This window comes from Nothoprocta perdicaria, unplaced genomic scaffold (genome assembly GCF_003342845.1).
Source record: "Nothoprocta perdicaria isolate Ctin4 unplaced genomic scaffold, notPer1 scaffold_41, whole genome shotgun sequence".
In the NCBI taxonomy this organism is placed as follows: domain Eukaryota; kingdom Metazoa; phylum Chordata; class Aves; order Tinamiformes; family Tinamidae; genus Nothoprocta; species Nothoprocta perdicaria.
The window spans coordinates 996,971-1,022,122 of record NW_020455655.1 but is presented as its reverse complement, the minus strand read 5'-3'; the positions used below and the strand labels follow the sequence as shown (position 1 = coordinate 1,022,122).

The window sequence follows — 25,152 nt, the reverse complement described above, 5'->3', positions numbered from 1 at the left end:
ATCTTTGCAAGATAGCAGCCATACAGATCTGGTCCAAATGAATCTGTCCTTTTGCTGCCTAAGAAAGTTACAGGACGGGGTTCCCATAAGAACAAAAGCAACTTTTTCATTCTAGTTGGCATTGTGTTTGAGCAAACAAACAGTTGGCAAGAACAGGATGGCCAAAATAGTTTTTGTTTTGTTTTAATGAAAATAGTGATTTTTGACATATGGTTCCATTCTGGGTGACAATAACTGGACATTGAAACTTTTAGGCTGCTAAAGCACCACCCGCGCTGCAGGAAGCACGAGCTCTGTCATGTCCCGACCCCGACCTGCCGAACCTGGATCTGAACCCGAATCCCCGCTGCCTCAGAGCGCTGCTGAGCTGCTGGCAGCTCTCAGCTGCTGGGGAAACTTCACCCTGAAGTTGTCAAAATTAATCACCACGGCAATCTCCAGGGAGGGTGCTTTTTTTGGGTTGTTTTAAAGAAGAAAAAAATCACTCAGGCCTCCTGTAAAGCAAGATGAAGGATGCTACTACTGATACAAGGAAATGATGAGCAGTTAGAGCTTCTTTAATTAACATAGCAATAAACAGCATTAAATTTGAATGATTTTACATTTCCATAATGAAGGTAGAACTACAAGTTATTTCTGTCCTAGAGTTTTGTTGAAGAGCAGTCAATGGCCAGAGGCATTGCTGCAAGCTTTCTGCAATACTATTTTGGAGAAAACAGGCTGATCTTCATATTCAGATCTACATTTGAGTATTTATATATAACTATCCTCCCCCTAAACTCTCAGGCCTGGAAAGTAAACAAGGCTATGGCAATGGCAATGTAGCTTGCACCAAGTGGCAGGCTGGTCCTAAACCTTATCATATTTCAATAGAACAAATATCTATTATTGAACAATCAGCAGGCAAGCAGATAATCCCCCCACTGTGGTAAGGGAAGCAAGATGGAGAGGTTAAACAATTTGCTCAAGGTCAGACGGTTGTTGGGAATATAGTCAAGAAGGAAAATAATTTTAAGACCTCTGATACTTCAAACAGAAGGTATTATTTTTAAAAGAGAAATAAATGCTAATAAACACATCCAATACRCTGTATTGAAGCAACAGAGACATATTTCAGGTGCTGAAAATTCCAAACAATCCTTAAAAATACATGGCAGTGTTGTACTGACAGAGCATCCAAGTTGAGCCATGGTATCTGAGTRGAACTCCTTGCTCTCTGCAGAGCCAAGAAGTGGGGACCAGGTGGCCACCTCGTCTGCAGCAGGACGCTGGGGCACTTGGCTTCAGCAGCAGCAGACCCTGTGCTCGTGCTGCCCACGCTGCAACTGTGCCAGACATCAGTGGCTTCGGTTATTACTGCCATCAATCCAGCAATCTCTCACCAGCACTGACCTCTTTTTAGCAGATTAAGGAAAGAAGCCTTAACCTTCTTGCTAAGTGATTATATGGATCATACCATTTTTTAAATCAGGTTCAAGAGTTCAATTAGTACGTGGCAGCAAATATAACAAGCAAAGTCTTGAGAGGATCTACTTCTAGACATGTTTACTACAGTTAAAAAGATGTTATAATGAATTTTTAATGGCTGTTTACACCACAATTCTTGCTAATTATCTTTTCTGGATTGCATAGCACATAATGATTTGCTTATGATCTTCCAGAACCTGACAGTATGTCAGAATGCAAACAGCGAAGCACAAAAGTTAAGCCAAGTAACTTTGGTCTCCTGTACAAATCAAAAATTACTGTTTGAGTACTCTCATTACTAGCTGTTTTCTGTAGCTCTCTGCTCCTAGTGGCTTCCACAGCAGAGACCATTGCCTTCAGCTTTGTCCCCTCCTTTTTCTTTCTTGGTACCATGTTGTAAACTAGACAGCCTCTGTGCTAAAAAGCCCATGAGCCTGCAGAATCTAACACTAGAATAGTCCTACTTTACTCTCTCATTATTTCCAAGAACATTAGCCAGCTACTTATGTACTCCTCCTCTGATATTGCAAAAGAATTCCTCCCCCACTTCCCATTTTGTATTGCAGAAAGAGACGGCATTAAGTAGTTTTGCAAGAATAATTTGCCCTTTTGTCAATGAAGACTAGCACAGGTCAAATTTAAGATATTATATTCACCTACTTCGTGTCCACAGATGCCACTGAAAAATAGAAAGGGGAACAAAAAAGGACATTTTGCATCACTCGTTTAGCCTAATGCAGCCTAAAACACCTCTTAAGCACAGGTAAAACTGGGCCCCAAAGTTTGTCTGCAACCCAAGAACACGGTTAGCTTTAAACTTCTGGACACAGTAAATTGTAAAACAACACAGCAAGGAAAGAACTTAGTGCCATGGGAGTTAGTCTCTGACAACTTGACTTTAAGGTATTCCTCCTCTGCTCAGCTGGATAGATTCTATTTGAGAGTACCCAGATGGTTGACTGTGTTGTCATTTTATTTTACCTGCTTTTGGATGAAACGCCAAAAAACAGRAAGTCAGAGTAAACAGTTCCTTCTAGTCGTAAGACTTATGAACTCAGACTCTTGACTCAAAGACGCTTAGAGCTTGCTCACTACTATTAAAGAAACAGGCAAAACCACTTTCTTAGTCCCAGGAGTACATTTCCCAGAAATAATCTCTTCTGACAGTCTAGATCTTGTTAATTCAAATGCAAGGAGATGCTTGCACATTTAAAAGGCTTTGCTTCTTCAAAAATGCCACATCTGTGCCCCAAGAAACACAACTAATCAGCACCTGCRCCTAAAATGAGGCCTGCTCATTTCTGGGAAGACACCTGACATGGTGCACAACGTCTGAGGTTGACRGAATTTAAAGAAACCAACCCAAAATCTGATAATAGTGGCACCTGCAAGTGTGCCAGGACCAAGTATTTACATGAACCAGGACATGAGCAGGCCAGGCTTTGTACAAACATATATTCCATACAGTCCCTTCCCCACATGGCAATACTGGCTGTTAATCAACTGCTTTAAGGAAACTGCGGCAAGTAGTCAAGGGCAATAATCACTGTTACAAGAAAACAGAGAGGCAAAAGAGCCAGGGACCTGAGGGCACAATTTGCATCTCGCAGGCTCTGGTCTGTGCAACACATAACCCTGCACTGAGCACAACCACACTCACAAAGGCAGCAGGGCACATCTCCGTGCCTTATCCACATGCACAGCTCTGCATGTGGAAACCATGGCCAGCACAGTAATCGTGCTGCTAGGTTTGGGAAGAGGAAAACTCTCCTGAAAATGAACACTAGACCCATATGATGTTTCTTTTGGCAATGGGAACGACTTTTGACCACATTTGGGAGTAGTGCATTGAAGTACTGTCATGAAAAGGCCTCCTAAGAGCAGTCAAATGTCAGCCTCCAGRGTCACCTACTCTGGCCTTACAATTTTATCAAATATTAAAAAGCATTCTGGAGTTGTACTTACCAAAATGCAGTCCACTTTAGATTGTACAGTTTTGCTAGATGAGAGGGAAGAAAGAGAATAGAAAACTTTAATTAATCTCATCAGTAATGACAAAAATATTACATTTTAGAATAGCGGTAACCATAGTAGATGTTTCATCTCTTTCTGTGAAATACTCTGCTATAGAATAATATGCATCTTGCTACTTCTTTGTATATAGTCACTCCAAACGCACCTGTTTCGCAGAAGAGTTGCTGTTTTGCTCTTTTTATAGAAAAACTGTTTGTATGAGAAACTGCACATATGTTTTAATTAAGTGTCATTGCAATTGGAAGCCATTAACCCAATTTGCCAAGCTGTCAGGCTGGATGGATTTCCCAGCACTGGGCTCAGAACACTGTATGTTCTTCYATAGCTCAAATGCATTTTACTTTTTCTTCTCTGTACACAAAAGAAAAAACAACAAAAAAATCTGCTTCAAAAAATCCCACCACCCCAAGGCATTTATTTCTAGCTTTCCAGAGAGCTACTACAAAGCAGGAACAGTTGGTATTCCACTGACAACTTGGTTTTCCACTTTCATCTCACTACCTCCCAGCTGGTTTATTAAAAAGAGACTGGGTGGGGTCTGAATTTAAAGTATGTCATAAATGACCTCAGTAAAAGYGCCAAGGAGTGCAAATGGTATGGAACTTATTATACTCCACATAAACACACCCGTAAGCAGCTTCTGTGTTTCTTAAGACTACCATATTTCACATGCTTGGACTGACTCCGCATCATCTGAAGGTATTTACCATTGCTGTGAAGARAAACAGGAGCTTTAATGTGCAAAAAGCGATAGCCTTTAATGCTGGACACAATCTAAAACAACCAGTTTCTGAGTTTAGGGAGGAATCATTTCCTACTGGTATAAAACACAATTCAGACTACTAACACAGAACAAAGATCATCACTATCAAATATTTAACTGTTATGTGGGCATCACTATGTCGCAAAGATGGATCAAGGAAGGTATCCGATGGAAGTGCTCATCACGAGCAAGAATCTAATGTCTCTAGCATGAGGAGGGRAGGGAAAGGAGAAGCAAGGAACTAGACACCCCAAAACAGCATCTGCTGTTGTCGGAGGTGCTCAGAGGCAGGATCCAGGCTGTGCAGCCGGCCACAGCACCTCGTTTTGAGACCAGGTCCAAAATCCTTTCTAGCAGCACTGCTCTTCCTCATGTGGAATTCCCATACCAAAGCTCCATATAACTATAACGACCAAATTTAACAGAAACTTCAAAGGGTAAGAGCAGACATCTACTGAAGCAGATATATTAGCATTTGATTTTGCACTGGGAGAAGACAGTCAGTCACGTAGACGCTCAAGGATGACAAGGAAGGGATGAAGCTGAGCACTGGGATTTAAGAAGACAGTGATAAAGACAGTAAAATGGAAGCTTCTCTTTGCCCAAGGGAATGGGTTTAGGTTTAATGCAGTGTTCGAAAAAGGAAAACAGCACCCAAATGTCAACTTACTCTCAATAGACCACTGTCTTACTAGACACATATGCACACACACATTAAATATATATATATATATATATATATATAAAATAAAGAAATCAAATGGCACCCAGCATGGAACTCTGTGGCTGCTGTTCAGGGCAATCACTGCTTCAGACTCCAAAGTGACCACAACACATTGACAAAGTCAACCCAAACCCCTGGCTGTTCCTTCCCCAGGAAGGTCCCCTGCTCCCTGCCTCGGGTCCCACCAGGTCTCACTACCTGGGGCTGCTACAGCCTCTCTTCATGCACTTCTGAAGTGCTCTTCATGACTGCAGGCAACAGCTCCTGCCCATTCCGGTACCTACACCTCGCTGTAGGCTCCACGTGCTACATTTATGCAGGAAGGCACGCAGAGGGTAAGGGGATGCAGGGGGATGCACAGACAGACCCAGCCTGACCTCAGCCTCCCTCCCCAGGCTTGCAAACACCATCACAGGGTAAACTCTTCAGGGGAGCAGGGCTCAGTTGGCATGACTGGCAGCCCTGCTAGGCTCTGTCCGGCTGCCCATAAGCGTGTCTGCTTCCATTTATGTGGTCTTGCAAAAAGAAAGAGGCGAGTCTTTCTTTTTAAGAGTCAATAGGGCAGCAGACCCCTAGAGCTCTCCTTTTATCTCAGAAAATCCRTCTGAGACTCTAAATGGAAGCCCTCAAACGTTGTTCAGGATCTTCGTTTGACCTCAGTTCCCACAGTACTGACCAATGACACCCAGAAGGACAAGCAGAAGAGCAAAAATAGGACCATAAATACAATTTCATATGTATATATACATATATATGCACACATACATATTTGTATGCACATTAACACATCCTGATCCATGGGCAGGAGCAATGTTTCCTTTTTGCCAAACAGTGGCACAAAAAGAATAGTGAAGTTCACCTTTTCCAATGTGCAAACAGATTTCTCAACAATTTAAAAGGTAGAGGTCCTCTGTGTTAAGCAGGCACAATGTCTATTTTAACATCAATTTTCTTCATTTCCTCTTCTCTGTTCCCTAGCTTATTAGGGGAGATACTGTTAACATTTCTTACCAGCAAACTGAGGTCACTTCCACGCTAACCAAAGCACAGGCAAGCACTCCGGGTTCTGCAAAGCCTCTGCTMACTCACTGTAGCCCTATTCACTGCCATGGGAGTCATTCCATGACAAAGTCAGGAAATAGTAACTCTGGAGAACCAGCCTTTGCACCAGGAACTTGCTGGGACGCTGACAATTCTGTGGTCTTGAACTTCTCCCAGAGAAGTTCCACCTGGTGGACAGACCATCCCCATTCCACCCAGAAAATACAAGGGTGCGTGACAGATGGAGAAGGAGCAACCATCCTCTTGGCAACGTATCTCCCTCTTTTGTTTACTTCATCCTACTTTTTCCTTTGCAGGCTTACAGGATAGATGAATCCTGATTAATGCTGAAAGTTAGTTCACAACTAACTSTGCTTCTGCCTCCGTGAAATGCATACGCCACCTTACACTTCAGCTACAGTAGCTGCCCCAGTTATGTAGTTTTACAGGCACCAAGATTCAACTTGGTCAACTGTCTTGGAAAACCTCCAGCAACTGTTAGTTCCATAGACCTCCTATGTCCAGCAACCACAAAAGCACAGCTGAATCAAGCCCTATATGATATTTTGGCTAATATTTGAAGGCTGTTACCCACACACTTTGCTACATGTCTAGCAACAGCTGCAGGAGAGCACCAGAAGTAGTAAATGTTCTCTCTAATGAAAACAACCGTTTGAATCTATTAGTGACCTGAGCCCATTTGAAGCCTAAAAATAGAAATTATAGTATGAGCCAACAGCTAACATTGCTTCTCCCAGACAGCTGCTTCCAGCAGCACCTGGGGATTGCTGTGACTTACATGGCACTAACCAGCCCCAACAGAAAAGCACAGCTATCACTACTCATTCTTCTGCACCTCTTCACGCCGAAAGTCTCCCTAAAGTTAAACTAAACTAATTCACTTACTAGACCTAAAACTTAATTCAGGCATAGATGAGCAATTTGTCTAGGACAAGAAGGAATCCTTCTGAATCCAGGGTAGGGCGTTTCCTACAAGCGATAATAAACTTTTTGCAGTTGTTCTTGAATTAGGAATCTGCAAGAGGTTTCAATTCACTGTAAGAACCTGAGAGTATAAAACGGTAAATAAAAAAAATCTACAACAAAAGAACTAGCGACTATCACAATTAAGGATGAAACTTTTAAGTGGATGCTATTAGGCAGACTGTTGGAAACTTAAGATACACTAAACTACTCAAGACAGATGTAGTTCCATTCTATTGTCAAGAGAAATCCTACTCAAAAATATCAACTGTCCAAAGCAAAACTACAGCCTAACTCAAATGCACCTCTGAACAAGCATCATCCACCATCAGTCATAATTCTCAAAAACAGTGCCCAGCTTCTCTCAACACAGCAAAGGGCATTTTTTAGCCCTCGTTTTAGAAGTGCCCAAGAGAGYTGCTTCCTGCAAAACCCCTCTGAGATGCGAGGAGCCTTCCAGCCCTCTCTCTTCCCAAGGAAAACATGGTGGCAGCTGTTGTTCAACAGCTGACTATAAACAGCTTGAGCATGTTCAGTTTTTGASCTAACCATTATGCCTGAGACCTCAGAATTTTGAGCATAAATTTTGAATGCTGCAATAACTTCAGCTCCTAAGTGCTGCAACCATGTTGACAAACTCCTCAAGATACCTTGGGGAAAGGAAAGAAAAAAAAAGAAAAAAAGAAGGAAAATCAGACTAATAGATTTCCTCCAATTGCTCTTCTATCTTATGCCAAAGTATGTGTATCTGCTTTCCCTGACCTATTTATGTATTTCTACTCAAATAGCTCCATTTAATGTCCCTGACTTGGCATGAGCAGACTGAAGAGTGTGTTCTCAGGTGCCTGGCTGGGTTTATTTTGCATTGAGGGAGAGATGGAAAGTCGGAGAGAGGGCACGGAGACTTAATTTTTTTCCAAATTGGCATAAAAGCAGATGCTGCCAACCTTTCCCAAATTAACCAGCACCTTACTTTCAGGAATAGGTAGTTTAACTGCTCTAAGCAATACRGGAATATCATATTACAAGAGGTGGCAGAATCCAGTCGCTCAAAGAATATTTAGTATTTCCTTAATGCTGTAAATAGCTGGAGGCATATAACCACAAGGGGTTTGAGATGCCTTATGTCTGAGACCAGAAAGAGAAAAGTAGTTAGGAGGGRAAAAAGAAAGTGCTCAAATTTACCAGCTACTCCCCAGTTCACTCCATATGTCTTCTCAGAGCTAGTGCAATCCCTGGAACTAACCCTTATCAGCTTCTTGACTGTAATCAGTCCTCATTTAAGCTTAAAGCCAGCAGGCCGGCAAATCCTGCAGAGGGATGCACACCATGCGGACACTGGCCAGCAGGAACATCCCTGCTTCCCAGGCAGCCCCACGTCCGGGAGGCTGGCACAGAGCTCCCCCAGCAACAACCCCTGCCCCAAGAGTCACCCAGGGAGAGGTTCTGACCCTACCGCAGAAAATGAATCCTCAAATGAAGATGTCAATAATGGCAATAGTCCCATCTGGCAGAATTCAAGAGAAAGGCTGTACCACAATTACTGTGCAAAAGGCTGTAAGGACTTCTCCCAAAAAATCACTTGCAGCCCACACGTAGAACTCAGACCGAATGGTGGCATAATGCTGCTCCGTTACGTTCATCCCGACGCCTGAAAACCAGCCTGCCATGCAGAAGTGAATGATGCCCGGGTAAACAGTCAGAGCTGGTGGTCAAAGAAGGAATACTGTGACCACAAGGCTCGTTATTGAGCTATGAAAAGCCTCTGCTTCCCACTGCATGAGTCCTTCCCCCAGGTGACTGCCAAGGGCCATTTGTCCAAGTATTCAGGGATAGGGGCTCGACAGCCTTCAAGGCTGCCCGCATGGCCAGGCCGGCCTCGCCGGGCTGCTCATCTCCAGCTCGTGGGGAGCAACCAAGAGCTCTGCTTCCTGCTCATGTTCCCAGGGCCTCCCTGCCTCTTCCAAAAGTCCCTTTCATCCCCATGCTAAGTGAGTTGTATTCTACTACCAAATACCAACAGCACTGATCTAGTCATCTTTGTGAAAGCCATGTGAAAACAGAGGGAATCATCACTAAGCTGACCACACGTGCCTTTGGAGAGATCCAGACACCTCTCACAGAACTCCGACGGTGTTGGAGGGTAGTTAAGAAGAGTCCATCTATAGGGTATAGCACGAGGAGGCACTCGGTAGCAGGATCAGCGCCCGCTCTGTGGTTGGCGGTACCACGGGAAAGGTGCTGTTAYCACCAACTTACCACAACGAGTGCTGCACCCCAACAACGCCTGCAGCACTCGGCCCCTCATTCTTAATCTTACTAAATTAATGCTCGTCTGTCTTAGAGTAACAGCTCTAAATATATCTCCGGGTAGCGCTCCATTCAGAAGCACAAAGAAGTGTTAAACGGGAGCCAAGGATCATCTGAGGAGAAAATTGCGGAACAGCCGCCTATGTGTGCTGCGACTCAATTAACATCTTAACATATGCCACGCTACGTTGTCTGGCTTGGCTCGCACGGATTCAAGATGTAAAATGGCTGTAAAAGCATTTCCATTAAATATTTAGAAAGCAGAGTCACAAAAGGCTGATATATGTGTCTGGATTGCTGAAGCGAGGACTACATAGGCTCCTGGTTAGCAGAGCCTGAGCCTGGGCAAGCTGGGGCTGCTCTAGTCGGGTCTGTAGGCAGCGGCGCCCGCGGGCAGGTAGTTTCCACCGCAGGGCCCGGCACCGCGGAGCTATCCGGTGTGTTCCCATCCTCATCTCCCGTGGGTGCCACTGCGCCGGCCAAAACCCGCGGCTGCGGATGCCACCTAGGGGCCTGTCCCCGCCTGCAGCCTCCTCTCCCCACGGATACTCGGCCCTGCCTTCGGGACATGGGAGGACTTTTTTCAGGCCAGAACTTCAGGGTTTCCAGCGCTGCAGCTCTCGGTGACCTCAGCACTGGTGTGTGCAGCGGGACACAACTCTGTGCAAAACCTGGTCTTTTCACATGTGCCTGCCTGGAAACAAAAATAGTCGAYGACTTCTGCCCCCATGCAACTTCAAACATAGTCAGGGGTTGAGTTAGCACTACCTAATCCAAAGCCAYTTAGTCTTCCTTCCCAAATATACTGAAATACATCTTATATTAGTGAAACTATTTCTGAATATTTTTGAATTCTCAAAACATCAATTTAGACACAATTGTGTCAGAACACCTTCCTCGCTTCCACCTAAATATCTTATACAATTGAAGGAAGGAGGATGTGGGGGAAAAAACACACCTTGGCAATACCCATCATTCATGTGCAGGTGCCACCAGGCGATGCCGAATCCCACCTAACCGGGAGCTGTTACTGAACAAGAGGAGTTTGTTTCCCTCCCCACGTGAGTGCCTCTCGATAAGAGCAAATTGTGCAGCCAGATAAGCTTTGTTTGCTTGCGTTGGCAACAGAAAACTTAGCATTTCTTTAACAGATTCATATTCCAACAAATCAATCAACTTATCCATTTCATCCTACAACTCCATGATGCAACACAAGGCAGAAGGGCAGAGCTGCAGAATGGGTCCTCTCAGTGATACCATGGGATTTTACTTCTAAAATTGAAAATTCACTATTCCAAGCACTTAACAACAAATAAGCAAACAAACACAAACCAAACAGAGGCACAGAGGAAGTTTTGAAGACAAGAGCACAACAGTCCTCTTGTATTTGAAGGCTACTTTAAAAAARGGGGGAAAAAATATCTTTATCAGACAACCACACTTCTTGCCGGAAACACAGCTGGACTTCCTTGCGGAAAAGAAACAATTAGCTCGCTGCATGTGCTCCAAGTTCTCTCAATTTTTCAAGAGAYCTTCCAAAGGAGGTTAATCTTGGAGTAAATTTTGACAACCCATTTTATATGCAACAGCAGTTTTCTATCAAATCCAGCTGCACCTTGTCCTCTGCTGTATGTTGCAATTTTAAGCTAGCGCAGCTGACTTTTAAAATGCCAGCTTACAACATCRGGTCATGAAATCTCTGAATCAGGGTACTATTGGTACAAGGGAAGGCAGACCTGGTCTCAAGCAGATCCAGATTTGTAATCAAAAGAGATACCAATAGCGCCACTTACCCCAACTACTCTTAAGTWGCCTGAACATAGCACAAAAGCAAGCAAAAACAAGCCAAACAATTAATATAAGATAAATTAAATCTTTTGGTATTCAAATATTAAAATACTCTCACTCCACATAAAAGCTACAGGGACTTTAAGYGTGCCTTGCAAGTACACGAGGTATTGTTATTTCACCAAAGCATAAAAATAGCCACACAGTTCTCTCCACTGGAGCCTTGTAGAGAGCACCCAGCTCTCAGGTCCCCAAGCAGTGAACAGGGGCAGCACTGACCAATTTGTACATAGTGGCTCTTCCAGCTTGAAGGTAGACTCCTCCTTAATCCAAGTCAAACCACTTTTCTTAGCAAAATAAGGAAGTCAGAGACCAGCAAACTGATAAAGGGCTGAACAAGGGCGAGCTGCACTGCGCTGATGGACCCTGTAACCTAATCTACACCCTTCTACTTGCTGAAGAAAATAAGTGAGGCCAGTTTTAGAGCAGAYGCAGAAGACTGGGTCACAGCGCTGAAAAAAGGCACAGTCCAGGATGCCACTGTATTTTAAGACAGTGCAGGCTAAAATTGGTCAGATATGGCATTTGTTATTAGAGCAAATGCAAGTCAAGCACAAGATAAACATTAAATTTAATCCCTTCATCAGTTCTAAGGCTATGATGATTTTATGAGTGTTAAGTAAGGCCAATTATACGAAGGTAATGCTGTTAATAAAATGCCCAGATCTCAAATTCAGTCCACTGTAAGGAACTGTGGAGAAGGGCTGGGAAGGAACTAGCCGGCAGAGCGCAGAGTGCCTGGGGTTCAGAGCCCTGGACATGCCCTTAGTCCTCCAAAGAAATCTAACAGTACTCAACACTTCACACTTACCCCAGCTATTTTAAGAATAGTGGGGAGAGCTTACATCACACTTGCTGCCAGGTGCTCTATTTCAGCAACAAGACATTCACATCTGAAGTTCCTGCCCTATTTTTTTTTAAATATACATATCTTGCCACAAGTCACTTCAATGAACTCTCAGAGCAGACAAAGAAAACACACACACCTTTCACCTTGGCTCTCTGGGTACTGCTCAGGGTCTATTCACGCAGGATCTCTCCAGCCAGGACACACTATTCGAAGGATGTGATGCCCTCTGTACATTATGCAGAAGATAATACGACTCCAGAAGAGCTGCAGCTTATATTTATTATTAACATTCTAGATGAAGCACTGCAGGATATTCTAAGATCAGGCTGCAAGGATCTGTTGCCTAGAAAGGCTAAATACAGAAAACATGGTGATCTCACCAAAGCTACATGGGGAGGAGAAAAAAGAGACTTGAATAGGAACTCTGCATCTAAAGTAGGTCCCGCTAAAAGCAGAAAGAACAGATACAGTCACCAGATAGGCAGGTTCACGGCCAAATGTCAAATCATCTATCATAATAGCTGACCTATTTCAGGACGAAGCCTTCTGGGTTTCAGTACTAATTACAAATAAAGATTTGAGCGTTTCTAAATTTAGTCTAAAGACAGTTAAAAGATTTGCTACAGAATTTCTGCTSACATTCAACAGAAGCCTTATCCTGTTATAACACTATTACCCGAGGACAATATTTCTGAGGGGTCAGAAGTAGAGAGGYTACAAACCTCGATGAGATTTTTTGTCTTGGGCCTTTGTCCTCCAGAAAGGAGACCCTGGAAACTAACGGGGTGACGTCCCCCATCAGCACAGCCTCCAACCCCCAAAATACACATGCATACAAACCACAAAACGTGCACACACAAATCCTCTGTACCACCAACTTCACAGAAGACAAGAACATTTCATTTGCACAAATGCAGAACCATACACCCTCACCATCAGGACATGCCACAAAGAAGGGAGMGCCTTGCCACACAGCAGATCATGCAGCAGAATAAAGACCTTCTGCTGTAGGATCCTCCTTCTCCTGGGGAAAGGGTGACTGTGACGGTTGAGGGTAAAATGAAATGATATATACACCCCTGAGAAGATCGGAAAGGTCCTACACTCTGCTTAGCTTTATCATACACACATATAGGTAAAAAATATATCAGATTATTTTATTACMTGCATAGTTACACAAAGCTCAGATTAACCCACTATATAAAAGCTTATGATGTTAACAGGATCTATCACAATGGCTTCCTACCCCTCMCTTGCAACCCAGATGAACTTCAATTTACTTGCGGAATCAAGAGCTTGAAAGAGCTTGTTGAAAATTGTAGCCATACAAAATCTAATTAAACTAAAGAAATGTAAGTTCATACCTGCACGCATCCAGCTCAGTGCACAGCTACAAAGCTGTGTTYGAGCAGCTGCATTCACTCAAGGTGGTGAGAGTTTATTCAAATGCCTCAAACGAGCATGTCAGCCTGTACTGTGCAGCACATCGGTCTGACAAGACTACAGCTACAAACTCAGCTACAAACTACCTGGCTTGTGAACCCGTAAGGCTTATGCAGCTTCACAGCAGCCAGACGCAGCCACCTGACTGTCAGCRTTAGGTCTACGACACGGAAGATGAGCACCATTCACTCCATCACCTTCATTCCACCTGCTGCCTCCTTCACCGCTACCGTTCTTCTGCAACGGCAATGAATGAACGGTCAAGTCTTTCCTCTAAAACCTAAGTATTGAATGGAAATTATCAACAGCAGACACTAAAGCAKCACTTAACATCTCCAGTTTTAGGGATGAGAACTTCACCTCCTCAGCAYAGACCATCTGCACAGGCTGCATCAGCAGATCGCACTACACTTGGGTCTTCCACCCATCCTATCTCCGAAGACAACTGGAAAAAAAAACTGCAAAATTCGCTATTATTTTCCTCCTTTGCTGGTACAGCATTACCAGTAAACATTTTAATATACTATCTTACAGTTCTTAAAATCATTGCTTTCTTTGCAAAAACACAGCAGACAGCATGTGTCCTGCCCCTGGGTGGCATACTGAAACCATGCAGGTTAAAAATCACGTTTACCACCATTTAAGTGGATTTCCAAAGCAACATGCTGAGATTTTCGCACTGAAGCGACTCACCTGCAGGCTGCAGCACACAACTGCAACCACCTGCAGGCACCTTGCGTTTTACCGAGCTATCCCTGTATGGAGGTCTCACATCAACGTCACTGGGCTTGCTACTGGGTGGCGCTTTTGGAAAGGAGATCCGTCTGACCGCAGCACAGAGTCACTCACTCTGAGTTTTCACTCCGGTGAGCCATGATCATGTGCAGATGTGCCACCAGGAGAGCAGATGCCTGTGTTCCGGAAATTAAAATGTCTTTAATTGATTATTATAACTAAATTTGACTTCTGTCTTCTGTACACTGCTTCCTTGCCACTCCTCTACTGGGTAGCTGAATTAATAAAGCCACAGTCTGGCTCATTTTTCCAAGTTTGATGGTATAGAGGACCATATCCTCCAGAAAAGTAGAATATGCTTGAGCTATCTCCTTACACTTCTACAGGATAATGCATTTGCTCTGGAAATAAGATCCATTTAGTAAAATGACTCAAACAACACATTACTATTTGTTTTTCCTTCACAATTTATTAAATTACTAATATGAATGGTAATACTTGTTTCTTAAAACCTTTTTACTACTACATAAAATCTAAAATTCTGTCTCACACTATACAGTGTTTCTGAAAGATAAATCGGTGGCCTCATTAATATGCAGAAATGCAAACACAAAAATAAACGTACTAAACATAAAARCAGCTCCATCTTCTTTGACRATCAAGATCTAAAAGCTCTGATGAGCAGGTTCGTGTTGGAATCTGAAGCCAAGTGGTGTCAAACAGTTTTAGAAGCTCAGTTTTAGGTTCCCATTCTTGAATATCTTGGGTCAACATTTGACACAAAGCTAATGAAGTATTCAGTGGCAACTAAGAACTTTTCTTAATAACAAGGATTTCCTTAATAACAAATAACAAGAATCATTGCAAGTTACAAATACACATTATCAGGTTGTACTGCAAACACCTACTCCACCATCAACAGCTTACTCTGAACATACAGGAATTGGTGACGGGCAACATATCCCAGTATACACATATGTGTCTAATCACTTACAGAAACTGGGCTTTTAYACACCGAAAACAGTAGGGGCATCTAATTTTGAATAGTTTTTAATTAAGCTCTAAGATTAACTGGCTCTGTATACAGGACCATGATGACAAGAAATTCTCACGTTCCTAATGGCTCCAAAAGCAGCAAGCGTTGAGAAAGGAAAAAAAGCAGGTTACTGCTCACTTCACATCTTTCATTTGGGGGTTAAAGGCTGTACCCTGGTCCACACTTCCTGCCTAYGCCCAGCCCTTGCCCTCTCCTAGCAGGGGACACACTCTGACATAGGCAGAGCGACGCYGGATCCCCGTGCACAGCACGGCCCAGGGGCGCTCCTCAAGCCCACAGGCCACTCGCACTCATGTACCAACCCCACGAGGCTGGTGCTGCCGTCCTAGGGCTGAGGGATGAGACGCGTGCGCCTCATCGGCAGCAACAGACTTTTATAGAATCAACATGAGGACCACGGAGTAATTGTTCACCCTTCACTGAGAAAGGCTGCTAGAAGTACCAAACAGCTGAATCTAAACAGAGCATGCGAGACGGCAGTTGCAGCAGAAGCTCCTGCCTATGTAAGTACCCACAAGCACAGAGAACATTTCAGTAAGTGCTTCTGTCCAGAGAACAGCCTCCTCCTCCTCCTCGTGGCTCAACAGGAACACGCAAGGACACCTGGTGCTGATGTGTTCTCCTACAGACACTGCTGCTGCATGTACATCCTCAGCACGAATGAGGAACCAGCCCCACGTAACGCGTGGCCAACCCTGAAGTACAGGCTTCAAGTCCTACTTCAAATAGGTCCCAAATACCTCAGATTCTGTACTCGAACAAGACTGASCACCACCAAGCCCAATTCTTGCATCAGCTCAAGCCAAGCTCCTTGAATACTCCTCAACAAAACTGGAAATAAAATGTAACATCTGCTTCTGCAGGAGCGAGATATGTCTGTTTTTCAAAACAGATTTTAAAATGTCTTATGATTCCACCAATAAAAGAAATTTGTACTATTTTTTTTTTCTAATACACTTCGGGGTCTTCAGATAAAGTGTGCTGTGATTTCTGGTACTGAATAACATTCTTTTAACTCTGCATTTTAATATGGTGCCTTTTTTGAAGAGGAAGGGAAAAATATATAGGAGTTGGTCCATTAAAGCCCGAAAGACTCCACCAAGTACCTTGAGGTGACTCCTAAACAAAGACAAGGAGATGGTGACGCAGAACAAGCCGCCTGTCCTGGAACCCAGCACAACACGGGCACAAACCAACTCTTGTTTGCCCAAGAAAGATGCTCTCGAGGCAGACACTTCCTGACAACCTGGTATTAAGAAGTTCCTACTGTTTGTCTGTATTGCTGACAGCTTTAAAAATAAGTTAATTCCCTGCTTTATAAGCAACAAAGTAATGAATGCAACTGCTGTAATTCCTGCTGTCCGATGCAATCCAACTTTTTCATTGGCAAGAGTCCCAACAAGCTTTTAATGGCACTTAGGAATTTTTGACTAAGAAATATGGATTGCCCATACCCATGAGACTATCCATCAAAAAGGACAGCCATGGATTATGGAGCTTGACATTTAACCACAGATTTCCTCTTAGAGGAGATATGAAGATGCCTCATTTTATAAGAGAGCTCTCTCCAGCAACTAGATTTTCTTCTCAATCCTGAAGTACCTGACAATCAGTAAGTGATAAAATCCACACGCACCTGCAGGCAAAGCAGAGCAGAATCTGTTTTTCTGGAAAAATACTGGCACATTTGAAGAAACGTATGTCCTTCGAAATAACCCCCGGCTCTGCAATAGCCACAAACTTCACAACAGAACACAAGCTATAAAAAGATAACATCTTGTACAGCCTCAGCAATAGTATAAACGTAAAACAAACAAACAAACAACAACAACAAGAAACCTTAAACGGATCCCACACGTTAAATCCCTTCATAGTGTCAGCTGGTCAATCTCCCGTGTTCAAACGGAACCAGCCCAGCGTTCCCAACACACCAGCCATGCCCGCAAGCCCCTAAACTAAGGACTGAGATTAACTTAGAGCCGCCAGGCAGCGGCTCAGGCCGGAGGAAACGGTGTCAACCCACGTTGGACAAGCACAAAGCTGCTCCGCAGCGTGTTATACAGGGCTAAAGGAGAAGCAGAAGAAGGACCTCTCCCCCCTCCAGCTCTATCAAAGTATCATCACATATAAAGACAGCTGAAACATGTCATTTAGCAAAATGCTCAGGGTGGTAGGTGSCCTTCCCCCAAAAGTTCACATTAATATCCACAGTTATCTCTTAAGCATTTACATGCTAGCCTATATGCAGTATCCACTTAAAATGGCAGCTGCAAAGAACAGTATATTCCTTTGTCATAAGGTGAAACACCTCAGTTTTCTCTAATGCATGGACGCAGTGCATGAGATAAAAGCACTTATGTAAAAGAACTTCTAGTTTGCATTCTGTTTCTTGTTTACTATGCACAAAGCTCTAAGGGAAGAGTTTCAAAACACCACTACCCTACTCTTCTGCTTTACTACTGTGTATTGCTTTTGCTTTTGTCTCCTTTGGTTTTCCTGATGTTTTCCCAAGTGGTTTGGGAATTTATTTCTAGGGTTGGGAAAGGGAAAAAGAAGAAAAAAAAAAAAAGAGGAAAAAATATTTAAAGCAACAGAAGGAGGAAAAGGACAAATCCTATGCTCACCTATGGAAAAAAAAAAAAGAAATGGTCTCTACAATGCAGAGAGCACATTATATTGGAAGTGTATACTGAAAAAGAGACCTAAAATTAACCCTAAGTGCTCACCTCAAATAGGCAGCTTCAAGAGAAAGCTAACCAAGCTAACCAACTTAACTGAGGAAAACAGCACACAGCAAACCTTCCAAAAGCCCTGAATCTGATAATGCACACCACGCAGCAAACTGAATTTGGGTGTTTAAAAGGTGCTAAAAGTATAACTTTTTTTTTTTAAGAGTTTGAAAATAGCTTGTGAATCCCAAATTTACTCCTCCTAGACCTTTCTCTAGGTATGATTCCAAGCAGCTACAGAATGAGAGCCCCCCCAGTCGCGGTGCTGAACTGAGCCCAGCTCCTCTCCGGCCGCAATCACTGCAGCGGCTCCCGGCCTCTCGCTGATAGCCAAGGCACTGCAGCGACCACAAGCAATTAAAAACAGGCAGCAGGGAAAATACTAGGGAAGTTTTGAATGTTTCCCCACTGTCTTAATGATTAAATACACACACASAGCAAAAAAAACACACTTGGCAGTTTATAGAGAGCCTGTTGATGGCACAGCAGCCGATAACGAGCCTCCTACTTGATGACAGATAATCCTTTTTTCCATTAAATCAAGAGAGCATTAAAATTGAGATACTGCCTAACTCCCATTCAAACAAAACAACCCCCTCAAAACCCAAAACATTCCAACACCCTCCGAGTTTCTAGACTTATTCAAGGGATATTTCYTGTTAGCATCAGAGAAAACAATTTACTGATTTCTTCTGATTGGGCTCTTTCTCTTTCTGGATGTCAGACTATTGTATCTAAACAATTTACCTTTTAAGTGATCTGATAATTTTTCAAACATGCAATGTACCATTCCATATTGACTTGCTTGAGAGCCATATGGCAAAGCTATCCCATCTCCTTATCTTCGCAATTAAAGTACAAAAAGTTTCTTATTTATAGGTGAGGCTTTGTAATATTAGAGAGGCTTGAACCAAAAATCCAAATTTGGATCCTGATCTGAATTTTGCAGCTCTGGCCCGTCGCCAACACTTCTGTTTGGCAAGCTGCAGAGTGGAGTAACAAGAGAAGGCAGCAGACATAAGTTACAGGATCTGTATAAAAACATTAAGCTCTATCAATAAGTGGTCTCAAATTGACCACTCCGCCAATATAAAAGAATAAGAAAAAACAGCCCCAGTGACAATCAATTTAAAAAAATACCCAGTTCCTCAGCATAAATCTGAATGCCCAAACCTGAGCTGTACCATCATCCTGCCCAGGTACTATATTTTTCTGATAAATTTGGACAGCATCCAGAAAATTTCAGGGGAGATTTTTGAGTGTTCTTTTTTTCAGGTGAGATTTGGAGTCCTGCTYGCAAGTGGTACACATACAGGTGCAAATCACACAAAATTGACCTGAATTCAGCTATGGAGGCCTGAGATGACAGTCCCACAATGTGATGCTTATTTAGAACTCATTAGAGTTCTGTACCACAATGTTGCACTGTCCAATTTTCCTCAACAAAGAGAACTCCTGCGGTGGAAAGGGAATGTTCATGCAACAAGGAATTGCACATACTCAATGCTGTGAAGTCAACAATTTAATCCACTCCTATGCAGTTTAGAACGAACAGTAGTAAAACTTAGCCAAGCCTTTATTAATCAAATATTGTTTTTCTACCCCATATACTTTATTAGATCCTATTGTTTGTTGAAACAAAGAAAAATAAAGTCACTAACAAGAGTGGTCCCCAGTCTTCCTAAAAGAAAATGCACAAGAGCTTCTTTCTGCCAAGCTCTTCTGCCATACCCAGAGCCAGGGTATTTTACCAAACCTCAACTCCGCTCCTCAAAGGTTACGAGAAGTCAGCAATCATTTTATTCAGGTTTATTTTCTAACCTTGTAAAAATTCCTGCCGACCAAATTGGCCTCCACACCTGCTGACGCCGACACTCCGGCAGCCGGTGGTGTCTGGGAGCTGCGAGGAGGACCCGGCTCCATGACAAGGGGCTGATTTCCAGCGAGGAACAACAGTGGGTGCTTCACCCTACCYGGGCTTTGCCCAAGGGGATGGGCGCCCAGCACAGCTGAGGAGCGGCCATCGCCCTGGGCAGGGCGCCAGGGAGAAAAAGTGACACGTGCAGGAGAAACAGCAACACATTTATRGCCAGGAGCGTACGCAGAGCTCGAGCCTCACTTACTGTCAAGGCAAAAGTGCACAAAATGGGCCGGCTTTTGGTTTTTTAATGCAAATATCTGCCCTAAGAGGCAGGGCTCACCTCAGGAGCGGGAGTTGCTGTGTGACAGCCTCCAGGAGCTGGCTCCATGGCTAACTCACGGAGCTGGATGAAAAAACCCACATTCCATCCCTGTGCACTTGGGGAAACGGGGGGCAAAGGCAAAGCTAAGCCACGCTCAGCTAAATGCTTGGCTGGGGGACGTGGTAGCCTCCATGGAAATCACTGCAAACAAGTGCGAAATACAGTCCTGTATTCACGGTTCTCCCTGTGTTTGACTGCTTGTCCACCACGAAAGGAACATCCAGGACAGGGAACTCCCACAATCATCCGTAAACAACAGACCATAAATGCAGGGAAAACTAGACCAGCGACAAGAAAAAAGGTCAGYTTTACAGCACCCTTTACGTGAGGGGTGCAAAGTACTTCTTGAGATGGGGTAGATGCACCTCCAATGTCACTCAGATTTACTGAAATAAATATGGCTTTCTGTTACAACCATCAGTAATAATCTTGTACTTCATTAACAGTAGTGAAATCTTTAAAAAGGGAATTTCAAGTTGTGTTCCCACCTCCAACAGTGAGGTGACAGAGATCAAGGAGGGAGCAGGGGTGGTTGGTGTGTTTGGGGCTGGAGGCACAGGATAATCAGAAAAAAAATGTAATTAGTTACAGGAACTTCAAGTTCTCTGCTCAATATTGAGAGGCTGCTTAGCAAATATAGGGTTGCTGTGTTTTACACCTTTCTACCAAGCTACAAGAAACCGAAAAAGAGTAAATGCAGATGGGCTGGACTATGCATACATCCAACTCAATAAAGAAAATAATAATAATAAAGTGTTACAGGCATTTCAACCATTTCAGCTGCAGAGGAAAAAAGCCGAAAAGCTGTTTCCACCTGTATTTGCRAAGAGCCCGAAATCCCTACCCTCTGAGCTACACTGCCAGGTTATCTCATTAAAAATACCCCCGCAGCCATTTTCCTGCTCATCTAGGCACACAAATAAGACACAACTGCGACCACGAGACATCTCAATGGCATCTTCCGAACGGGGGGATGTTCGCTCGACAGCAGAGCCGCCAGCGCAGACCCCCACTCGTGCACGATGACTAACRAGGAGCGATAGATGCGACTGCAGGAGGTAGCAGGACCCATCGCAGTCATAAGCAAGGATGGAGCTCTCAAAAAATCAGAAAACACTGCTATTAAAATCAGCTAATCTGGTTTTCTAACACTACACCACGAGCCCAGAACTAACAGGGGCACGAGTCACCTCCCACTCCCTTCAACACAAGACAAACCAGGCCCTGGAACATACATAATTTTGGCACTCGGCGGCCCAGCTGATGTGGCTTTGGAACAAAACTACTCGCTTGAAGAGTGATTTGAGGACAAAATTCTGATGCGAAGCCCACGCCCACGGCTGGTGCAAAACACTGCAACGGCAGCGCCGGGTGTGCGGAGCTGCACGCGGCCTGGTGCCCAGCTCGCTTTACACATGAGATACTGGGGAAGGGGAAACTCATCCCAGGCAAAATTACTGCATTCAAACCCTAGCAGGTGCCTTTAGGACAAAAAAGCTGAGATGGAGGCTAGGTGAAAATCCGGGGCCAAGGCGCATACGAATGCAAGCAAGAGTTGACTGTKTACAACAGTAAACAAGTGCTCGTTTAAGAATCATTGCTATTTATTCAAAACAGCAAACACTAAACAAATCCTACCATTTTCATGCTCACTGGCTGGTATGGACTGGACTCCAGCTCAAGGCAGCGAGCAAAGGGATGGAAGCACCTCTTTCATTGACCCCGTCGCAGCGGAGCTTCCACGGACGCTTTTCCCCTCCTGGCCCACGGCTCAGTCCCCTGGCCTCCTTTCTCCTGCAGATGGGCACTACAGGCTGTCTCTAGCAATGGGATATTCTCCTGCGACCTAAGGGAGCAGCGAGCYGCCTCGGTCTTCGCTGGTACATGTTTGCGTACTCCAGCGCCGTATCCAACAACATGCGCTTGGAAGCGCGGCATTCTCCTCCGAAGGAAATAATTGAAGCTCCGTTAGTCTATATGCTCAGACAGCTGACTAGGGAGGTTTTCCCACCCTCAGGCTCCAACGTCTGGACAGAAATGCTATTAATAAACATACAAAGCTTTAATGAAACTAAAGGGAAATAAACATAGGCAGATTAAGGATCCACATTCAGCAAAGACCAGGGCGATTCACAAACCCGCCCAAACCGACCTTAATCAGACAGTCTGGGCGCCGCAAAGACGTAGCCTCTCTCGTCTAGACTTCTAATCCATCAATGGGAAAAGACGTCTAATATTATTTCTGCCCTTTTCATCGACACTGCAAGAACACATCCAACTGTCTGAGCAAGTTACATACGCAACCCGAAATACAAACAGACAACACTTCGCTGGRTGCGTTCAAGTAGGGAAGCTGGAAAAAAGATACGGTTAGACAGTAATGAACTTCAATGTCTGTCTGGCTACAATAATTAATCAGCTCTAACTATCTAGCATACCTGTACAGGCGCTGTAACGCAAATAAATACTTCCCAATCTGTTTTTAACCGTGGGCATAAAAACTCTTCTCCTCTGTCCAAACACGGTCAGTTGGCATGCAAATTAAAAAAAAATAATAATAAAATCAAAAAAACCCCACACCAATAGCACATTTAAGCCTTCAATACATATAGGGACTATGCTTTCAGTTTTAACCACGAGGACCTCAGCTATTGTTTGGTTTTAAGGGACACTGCGTGCTTACAATTACTTGAGCTACTTTTGTCAAACTACATTTTAATTTAATAAACAGAACAAATTAAGTATGAGTTGATATAATGAATAACTCATTGTCCTGCTTGAGGCCTAMATCACATACTATATCTATATTTGTCTGTACAGGGGAAGGACAAGCACAGACTTGTTTCTGATCCTTGAGTCCAGTATTTTAGTAGCTGCTATATTTTGCTCTACTGTTTTCCCCGAGAATCGTTCTGAGGACTAGMAACCTCAGAAGAAAGGAGTTGAAAACACCCGTGCACAAGCAAGTGCRGGAGAAAGGGGGGACGACACAAAAGAGCATTCTAGACGTGCTAAGTCCTTTGGGAAGCAAAGGAGGAATTCACAGCAACCTCCCCACACATTTCACTGGAAAGGCAGCAGAGGATGGGGGGAGGAAGAGGAGGGAATACAGAAAAGAGGAAGCTCCCCTCAACAACTTCTACCTTGCTCTGTTTAACAATAGAGCCCTGCCATTTTCACACGAGGCCTTCCTGACTCCCGGGTGCAGCCTGCGAGCTCCCAGCACCCTGCACCTAGGGAAGAGCAGCAGCTCCCTGCCGGCACACAGGGAAGAGGAGCCCTTGCAGTGTTTACTCTGAATGCAGCATGCATGACTTCCTCTGCAACGCTCTTTATCCCTTCTGCTGAAGGAGAATGACTGAATCTGCACCAAGACACAAATTAACATTAAACTGGGGTTTCAAATGAAGGCTGCTCGCTAGGAATCCAGAAGCAGGGGGAAGCACAGGACTGCTCTGGTCTGCAGACAAAAGTACAGTTTGAATGCATCCAAGAAAAATTTATTTAAAGCTAAGCTTATCTTCAAACACCACATATCTAGAGTGTAACCTGCGAGGAGCTGATACTGTGTGAAAGGGGCAGAGAGGCTGCAGCCCTGTGTGGAAAACGCCCAGGGAGGAAAGGCCAGGCCGATGGGGGAATATCTATTAAAGTACCAGGAGACAGAGCCGGGGGCACAGGCCCCTGGCACCAGCCCGGACACCTGCATGAGGCCGAACTCCACATTCCCGCACACCAAAAGCCAAGGCTGCTCCCCACGCTCACCTGAATGAGACCAGCAACCTCACACAAAATGCTCACGCAGGCACTCGTTTTCCTTTAAAAGAAAGCCCATAATAAAAGGAGCCATTTTGTCTTCAACTTGGACATGATACCTAATCTGAATGCAATGTAAACACGCTCTCCRGCTGCCTTCCAAACAGCGTGTTCATGGAAAGAGGAGAAAATGACAGGGGAGAAACGAGCATCACGAAAATCCCACAATAAATCAGGACAGCGCAGAGGCTTCAGCAGCTAAACAGACAGGAAATTCTGCAGTTTGCATTCCTTCTTAAGGTCACTTTGTTGCATAGAAAAACAAAGCAAAACAAAAGGTAACAAGTGTGGTTTGAGGGCACTGAATTAGGATTCTGTACATAGGTATTTTTTAAAAAGAGCAAAATCKAAGGACAAACGTGATTTCACTATGTCGTACAGTCAAATAAATGAAGGAAACACTATATTTAGATATTCTTCCTCTTAAAGGCACATGAACTCAAACCATAAAAGCCAACTGTATTATGAGGCAATACGCAGGCTAGATCATYATATAGCTTATTAAGATGAATAGATGCATGCATACAAACACATATATATACACACAGAGCACATGTATGTACATGCATGTGCATATAGATACAGTATAGATTATCAWTAACATGAATTTACACAGGTCCACACTCAAAATACTGTATCAGCCCTCTGTGGTAAAAACAGCTTTTAGAAGCGTACCCCAAAAATGCACACACTGCAGGTGACGGCCACTTGCAGCATTACAAAAAACAACAATTTTACCAACAATTTTTATTTGCAAGGCAGCCCAGCCCCCTTCGCCTCCTCCCCTGAGCACACACTAAACCAGCCCCGCGGCCCAGCCAGGATGGCGGGGTGGTTTTGCAGAGCTCGGGGTTCAAGCGCAGCCCCGGGCAGGTACCGGCCGTCCCGGGCCGAACCGAACCGGACCGGACCGGACCGGGGGGGGGGCTGCGGACCGGGGGGGCGCCCGCAGGTGTCACGGGCCCCGCTGCGCCGCCCTCATCGCGGGGCTTTATTCTTTATAAAAAATAAAGGTGTATATATATATTTTAAGGAGTAATATGCACCACAGGATACACCCAAGGCGGCGGCGGCGGCCGCACCTGCGCGGAGGAGCCCGGCCGCAGCA

General features: G+C 44.2%; 1 protein-coding gene across 1 annotated transcript in view; it reads right to left on the bottom strand.

The window, feature by feature from the left end:
* The window catches only part of RFX7 (regulatory factor X7), a 51,150-nt gene that overhangs the window by 24,519 nt on the left and 1,479 nt on the right, over positions 1-25,152 (bottom strand). The window contains exon 2 of the mRNA XM_026045739.1: positions 3,433-3,466. The gene's annotated coding sequence lies outside the window, so the exon portion shown is untranslated. The remainder of the gene's footprint in view (positions 1-3,432; positions 3,467-25,152) is intronic.